At 43.8% G+C, this 8,690-nt stretch overlaps 1 pseudogene; it reads left to right on the forward strand.

Moving 5' to 3' along the window:
* Nucleotides 1–7,769: 7,769 nt before the first annotated feature.
* Nucleotides 7,770–8,001, forward strand: LOC122544474 (protein kish-A pseudogene; annotated as a pseudogene).
* Nucleotides 8,002–8,690: the final 689 nt, after the last annotated feature.

The following is an 8,690-nucleotide window of genomic DNA, read 5'->3' on the forward strand; positions in this document are numbered from 1 at the left end:
TGTTGTGATTTTGCCCAAGTTCAGAGAGCGGTTGAAGAGCATGATGAAATATCCAATTACATCAATTATTAAACTAATTTCGAAGCGAAACAACTGAGACAGGTTGAATATTTGTAGTGTAAACGCGAAGTATGGATTGGTGGAACAAGTTAAGAAAAAGGATCGGGAGCCTGACATATAAAATTGTTCTGACAGATTTACATGAAGAAGCAGAGGAAATACTTTCACAGCTGATGTCTGCACTAACAAAGAAACAGCTGCACAGATCAAGCATGAACTGTCTGGAGACCTGGAAGGAATGAGCTGGCACAACCCAACACTAGAAAGCTCAACAAAGCAAATTCATCAAACATCGAACTGCGAACAACACAGCGCAGAACAGGCCCTTTGGCTCTCTATGTTGCGTCGACCTGTGAACTATTCTCAGCCTGTCCCCATACACTTTCCCCAAATCATCTATGTACTTATCTAAGGATTGATTAAATCTCCCTCATGTGGCTGAGTTGACTACATTAGCAGGTCGGGCATTCTACGCCCTTACCACTCTGCGGAAGAACCTGCCTCTGACATCTGTCTTAAATCTATCACCCCTCAATTTGTAGTTATGCCCCTCGTACAAGCTGACGTCATCATCCTAGGAAAAAGACATTCACTGTCTACCCGATCTAATCCTCTGATCATCTTGTATGTCTCTATCAAATCCCCTCTTCTTGCCAATGAGCACAGGGTCAAGTCTCTCAGTGTTTCCTCATAACATCTTCCCTCCAGACCAGGCAACATCCTGGTAAATCTCTCTGCACCTTTTCCAAAGCTTCCACATCCTTCTTGTAATGGGGCGACCAGAACTGTACACAATATCCCAAGTGTGGCCACACCAGCGTTTTGTACAGTTGCACCATGATATTGCGGTTCCGGAACTCAATCCCTCTACAAGTGAAACCTAACACATCGTATGCCTCCTTAACAGCACTATCCACCTGGGTGGCAACTTTCAGGGGTCTATACACATGGACTTCAGGCTCCCTCTGTACATCCACACTACCAAGAATCTTTCCATTGACCCAGGACTCTGCCTTGCTGTTATTCCTCCCAAAGTGCATCACCTCACATTTAGCATTGGACTCCATTGGCCACCTCTCAGCCCAATTCTGCAACCTGTAACATTCCCCCTGCAACATTCTTCCAAACTGTCCATTACTCCACCGACTTTAGTGTCGTCTGCAAATTTACTAATCCATCCACCTATGCCTGCGTCTAAGTCTTTTATAAAAATGGCAAACAGCAGTGGTCCCAAAACAGATCCTTGTGGCACACCACTAGTAGCCGGACTCCAGGCTGAATATTTTCCATCAACCATCACTCACTGCCTTCTTTCAGAAAGCCAGATTCTAATCCAAACTGCTAAATCACCCCCAATTCCATGACTCTGCATTTTCTCCAACAGCCTACCATGTGGTACCTTATCAAAAGCTGTACTAAAGTCCATGTATACCACTTCAACTGCCCTACCCTCATCTACATGCTTGGTCACCTTCTCAAAAAACTTAATGAGACATGACCTGCCCTTGACAAAGCCATGTTGACCATCTCCAATCAAATTGTTGCTTGCTAGATGAGGAATACGAGAATGATCAGGGAAAAGGTAGGGCCGATCAGGGATAGCGGAGGGAACTTATGCGTGGAGTCTGAGCAGATAGGGTAAGCCCTAAATGAGTTTTTTGCTTCGGTTTTCATTCACCTTGTTGTGAATGAAAACTTTGAGGAGTTGCGATACAGTCTTGACCAGATCAAAGTTGATGAAGTTTGATGTGCTAAAAATTTTGGAAAATATTAAAATTGATAAGTTCCCAGGGCCAGACCAGATTTATCCTAGGCTGCTCTGGGAAGCGAAAAATGAAGTTGCTGAACGACTGTCGAGGATATTTGCTTCCTCACTCTCCACGGGGTCGTACTAGAGGATTGGAAGGAGGCAAATGTTGTTTCTCTTTTCAAGAAAGGTAATAGGAAAATCCCTGGCAATTTCAGACCAGTCAGTCTAACGTCTGTGGTCAGCAAAGTTTTGGAAAGAATTTTGAGGGATAGGATTTATGAATATTTAGCAAAGCATAATGTGATTAAAGGCAGTCAGCATGGCTTTATGAGGGACAGGTCATGCCTCACAAATCTAACTGAGTTCTTTGAGAAGGTGAGAAGACAGGTCGATGAAGTTTGAGCAGTGGATGCGGTGCATATGATCTTCAGCATGGCATTTGATAAGGTTCCTTATGATCGGCTCATTTATAACATCAGGAAGTCTAGGATCCAGGGATCCAGATTTGGCTATCTGGATTCAGAATTGGTTGGCTGACAGAATGCAGAGAGTGGTTGTGGATGGGAAGTATTCTGCCCGGAGGTCAGTGTTGTGTGGGGTCCCGCAGGGCTCTGTTCTTGGGCCTCTGCTCTTTGTACTTTTTATAAATGACTTGGATGAGGAGGCTGAGGGGTGGGTTAGTAAATTTGCAGATGACACAAAGATTGGAGGTGTCGTCGATAGTATAGAGGGCAAATGCAGACTGCAGGGCGACATAGACAGGATGCAGAGCTGGGGTCAGAAGTGGCAGATGGAATTCAACCTGGATAAATGCGAAGTGATGCATTTTGGAAGGTCGAACTCGAATGCTGAATATAGGATTAACGACAGGATTCTTGGCTGTGTGGAGGAACAGAGGGATCTGGGTGTGCAAGTACATAGATCCCTCAAAGTTGCCAAACAAGTGGATAGGTTTGTTAAGAAAGTACATGGTGTGTTGGCTTTCATTAACAGGGGGATCGAGTTTAAGAGCCGCGAGGTTTTGCTGCAGCTCTACAGGTCCCTGGTGAGACCACACTCGGAATATTGTGTCCGGTTCTGGTCGCCCTACTATAGGAAAGATACAGAGGTTTTAGAGAGGGTGCAAAGAAGGTTTACCAGGATGCTACCTGGACTGGAGAGCTTGCCTTATGAAGAAAGGTTGAATAAGCTTGAACGTTTCTCTCTGGAGAGATGGAGGCAGAGAGGAGATCTGATCGAGGTATACAAAATAATGAGTGGATTATATAGAACCAATAGCCAGAGACTTTTCCCCAGGCCAGGATTGACTGGTATGAGAAGTCATAGTGTGAAGATATTAGGAGGGAGGTATAAAAGAGACGTCAGAGGTAGGTTCTGAACGCAGTGAGTTGTGAATGCATGGAATGCGTTGTCAGCGGTGGTGGTGGAAGCAGAGTCATTGGGGATATTTAAGCGACTGCTGGACATGCACATGGATAGCAGTGAGTTGAGGGGCGCGTAGGTTAAGTTATTATATTTTACATTAGGATTAATCTCGGCACAACATCGTGGGCCAAAGGGACAGTTCTGTGCTGTACTTTTCTATGTTCTATGTTCTAACTCGAATACGGCTGGTGTGTGAATAAAAGCCTATTTTCTAAGCAAATGATCCTTGACTCAGGCAACCAATTCATTATTTCCGCAGATATTCTAACTCATCCAAGATTCAGTGTGATCTGAATGGATCTGTGCTCTGGCTGTTGGTATGATAGACTGTTCCTCTCAGGGGATTGTTTAATCCAGGTATCTCTGAATCAAATGAAATAAAATCACAGTGTCTGTCACCGAAGTTCAATTTTTACGAACATGACTAGTGTCATAAAAACAAATAGATTCCTGATTTGAAAATTTACTTCCAATTCGTGTTTCATTCTCTGTATAAAATCAATTTACCTGCTGCCTAAGGAATTAAACACGAGAGGCACACGTTTCAGATGGGGTCACTAATAGCTATGAAATCTAGGAGCATACCTTGAAGTTGTGAAATAAGAGGATATTGGCTTTTAGTTCAGTTCTCCAATTTTCTCTGGAAAAGAACAAGTGGCCCAGTCCTTTCAGACTGAGGAGCTATGGAAACCAGTCAGTTCTTTCGAAGTGACACTGAAAGAATGACAGGGAACCATCTCTGAGTGAAGAAAGCTGACATTGCTTCAAATCCTGTCTGCAATTTGTCAAGCTAATTAAACCACAGATTGAAACTTTTGCTGAATTACACTAAATTCTGTCAAGTTTGAATTCATCCAGATTTGTATTACACGATAATACTGTGTCTGTATGCGTGTAAGTGCGGAGGGTGTGGGGAACGGATTGTGGGAGGCGGGGGGCGGATGGGGGAGCCAGACAGGATTGGCTGGTCTGCTTGTCCCTATATTGTTTAAAGTGATGCCTCCTGGTGAAGGGATTCAGCCAGAGAGGGAGGGAGCAGGCTAATTCTCGCTTTCTCTCTCTCGCAAGTGCACACACACACCCATACACAAACACGCGCACACACAAATACACACACACAGACACACACACACACACACACTCGCAGACATTTCTAAAACTCCCCCCCCCACGCACACACATTTACTGTCAGGAGGATTGCAATCGTTCTGAGATCCCTCAGAGTGGGACATACCCATGTAACGTCATCGAGATGTACAGCATGGAAACAGACCCTTTTTTTCAACTCATGCATGCCGACCAGACATCCTAAAGTAATGTAGTCCCATTTGCCAGCCCTTATCCCTCTTCACCTTTCCTATTCATATTCTCAACCAGATGTGATTTAAATGTTGTAATTGCCGCAGCCATAACCACTTCCTTGGGCAGCTCATTCCTTTCACACACACCCATCTGGATCCTTTTGAATCTGATTGATAATTTTTCTGCTCGCTCTGCAATATTAAAACAATTTGTCTTTTGGCAGCATTTCAGACACAGTGTCCCCACAGTAAATGGTATTTCCAGTGCATATGTATCCATGCATGTCTGGTGGTGATTTGAATTTTATTGTACTTTCAGTAACTTGCAATGTTTTGTGATGGTCGCTGACAGGTTATAAGAAAGAAAAATGGAAAAACCCTGAAATGTACCGAGTTATGCGAGTGGGTCAGCACTGGACAGGATCATCTTCATGTATTAATTCTCAGGGACAGCATCACAAAGGATAAGGTAGAACTGCTTACTATGTCTAAAGTCATTTCATTGAAGAACAAAACAACGTGAAACCTGAGAAATTGACAGTTTTTAATGCCTCCTCAGGAAGTGGATCTGGTACTTGAGCAGCGACGACAGGAAGCAAGCAGAGGTTGCCAATGTATCACTTTCAGCACAAGAGGGACGCTTGAATAGGCAGAGAGACATTTTGACCCGCACATTCATTGTTATTTCTGAAAACAACAAACCCCAGCGACCAGAGATGAATGCACAGATTTACACACATTCATAGATACCTACATGCATACACGGAAATGGACAAATGCACACATATTGAATCACACACAAATACTTACAAAAACACCCACAGATCGACGCGCAGACACACACAGAGAAAAACACACAATCAGAAACGTGAATGCAAACACACACACACACACACACACGTATAATGACACCCATGCAGTCACACAGAGACACAGACATCTACATTCTTGCAGGCAGACATAGAAACCGAGACAGACACACACTAAAACAGTCACACATTCAGTCAAACAAAGACTTGCACATCGACATATAGAAATACAAACACAGAGAAACAAAGAGGTCCACACATATACAATAAGTGATCAAATGCACACCAGATTAGTACAGTGTCGAGGTATGCGTGTGAGGTCAACCAACTTGACAGCAAAAGTAGCAAGGCAGATCATCATTTGAAAAGCTAAATCATTGAAGAACGGATGTTTCCAGGAGGGTGTGTAGTCTGTGTATTCAGTGTGGAGTCAATGTGTTCAGTGTTGAGTCTGTGCATTCGGTTTGGCGTCAAAGTATTTAGTGTGGGGTCCATGTTTTCAATATTTTGACCATGTATTAATTTTTGGCACTTGAGCGACAGACAGCGAGAGACAAAGTGTTCCTCCTGAAGCCCACAAACGCACCCACCCCCCGCACCGTACCCTCACCTTCGCTGCACCTGTCCTGCCCACAAGGTCAGATGGCGCGCACTCCATCTTAATTGCCATCGTAGGAACCCTGTTTTAGATTTTCCTGCTGTCTGAGGCTGGAAAAAGTCGCATTAGCTAACATCTCTGTATCACGGAACACGCAGCTTCAGGCAGCATGCAGGAGATTGGGTGCAGCAGTGTGCCATCCCCGATTAATCTGGATGACACAGGGGGTCAGGAGCAGCTCCACCCCGGCTGTGGCATTCCAGAATCATTCCTGAAATTAACAAAGGGAAAGATCACTGTTGCCACTGGTCATCTCTTCCATCTCCCCCAACTTCTCTGCCCTCAGTCCCCTTCACTGAGGTTTCCATCTCGATGCCATGAATTAATTTTCTAATCCCACTTTGATGCCTTCACCATTTATTGCCCTCTGATTGCCTCTCGAGTTGGCTGTGCTCACATATACTAATAATGGCCGCTTGCTGTTCAATGGCGTCACCATAATTTTATCTCGGTCCCACTGCATCAATCCATCATCAACATTGTGGGAATTATGTTTGAAGCACAAAGTGTACTGAACGGACCGTATCAATTCAGTGGCTAAAGAGCTAATCAGATGAGAGCAATTCTGCAAAAACTGAATGATCTCCTGAAGAAACCCTTCACTCCCACAAGGCTGTCCATCCTCGTCAAGGCACAAATGAAGAACGTGATGGAATACTGTCCATTCACCTGGATCTGCGCAGTTCCCGTGACAATCAAGGATCTCGAATCGATCCATGACAAAACAGCTCGCTTGGTTGGCAAGGCATCCACTCCTTGCACCACCGATACTCAGTAGCAGCAATGTGCACCATCTACAAAATACCCTGCAGAAATTCACCGGAACTCCGACCACATCACCTTCCAATCTTATGACAACATCTGTCCAGGACAGTAGGTATATGGGAACACTATTCTATGCAAGTTCCCCTGCAATCTACTCACCTTCCTGACTTGGAAATATATCGCCGTTCCATCAGTCGCACTCGTCAAATTTCTTAACGTCCATCCCTAATAGCATTGTGGGTCAATCTGCAGTATGCATTCTAATATAGTTCACGAAGACACCTCACCACCACCTTCTCAATGTGGCAAAGGGATGAGGAATAAATGTAGGCCAAAAAAGCCCTTCCCACTGACCATGAATGAAGAGAAATGAAGGGCAAGGGAAATGTATCGGCAATACACTATCACTCACTCACAGTGTTGAAATTCCATCCCTGACACGTGATTGTAGGTCTATGTGCAGCACACAGGTTGCACAGGGTCAAGAAGGAATTCTGCATACACTATTTTCAAGGGGGGCAGTTAGGGATGGGCGACACATGACAGCCTGCCCAGTGCCGACCACATCTCATAAAAGGAATGAAAGTTCAAAGAAAACAGTTAGAATGTGGTTTCAAAGTGAACTAATCCCTGCGATGTCCTTCACTCCCCCCAGCCTTCTCATCTGCCAGATGTTTGCATCCCAGCATAAACTTAAAGGATTTTCCATCCGCCTTGTCTTGCTCCACTCTTGAGACCTGAGTGTGAAACTGCTCAGTTGGTTCAAGCACTCAGACATGAATTAAAAGCAAGAAAATTGACGATGGTAGAGGAACGTAAGTCCTTGAGCTGACCTTTACTGAGCCACATTACAGGAGATGAGCAGCAAAATGGACAACACTAATTCTCGGCCTGTGTCTCCTTTTCGGTGGCACATATTTTACATGGTTAATTGACACCATATGGACCAGCTTCTACTCCCAGACCTGCCACAAGTAAAATGTGGCTATGAAGTGTGCATGATGTTAGCAGTTTTCAACTTCCAGTGACTATTGACCGTGATACTACTTTTGCTTGGTATCTCTTATATCAAGGCCTACGCTCCTCGTGTTCTAGACAAAAATAAAACTGGACTACCTGGGAATGTTTGGGAATTGTGCCAGAATAGACAAAGGAAAAATCCCCTATGTCACCATTTGTTGTATAGTGATAGGGTTTGCTCGCACACTTTTGATTACCACTCTGTTCTCATGAACGTACTGAGACTATCATAAAAATTAGATCCGTTTAACTGGCGCACAAACGCAGATGAGCAGCACTGTCATCCTCATGAATTTGATACAACTTATGACAACAAGTGCTATCAATTTGCGATTGTCATTTGTAATGTTATAGGTCGGCAATGACTTCAGGCTAATGGCCTCGCTTGTTACAAAGTATAAGCATTTTGGATAATGCACTACATTATCTACCTGACACGAACATAGAAGCATAGGTTAGGACACAGTTATTTGTGTGACTCAATGCCTCAGCAGATCTGACAGGATACAGACAATTCTCGTGGTTTGAGATGTGTTAATGGTGACTAACTGTTTCGCAATGCTGTGTGCAGTAAACAGAATGACGCAAAAACATCAAAATGATCTATGGGGTAAAAATTGCAAATCATGTCAAGGCGGAGAGCAAGAGGTTCTTCAAACATCTAAAATAAATGTACAGAATCTTGAGTGAAGATGACAGCTTTGAGAATGAGGCTGGCAAAGTAACAACAGGAAACCTGGAAGTGTCAATGGTGTCGATAAAATATTTTGCATAAATCTTTACATTAGAAAACTTTTCATTATGGAAACTTACTATTTTAAGGATGGAAAAGGAAGAGAGCAAATAAGAAAAATCATGATCATGAGACAACATGAGGTCCTAATAGGACCAATGACTGATAT

This window comes from Chiloscyllium plagiosum, unplaced genomic scaffold, assembly GCF_037043375.1.
Source record: "Chiloscyllium plagiosum isolate Xiang-an unplaced genomic scaffold, Cpla_swu_hap1 HiC_scaffold_41, whole genome shotgun sequence".
NCBI classification, from domain to species: domain Eukaryota; kingdom Metazoa; phylum Chordata; class Chondrichthyes; order Orectolobiformes; family Hemiscylliidae; genus Chiloscyllium; species Chiloscyllium plagiosum.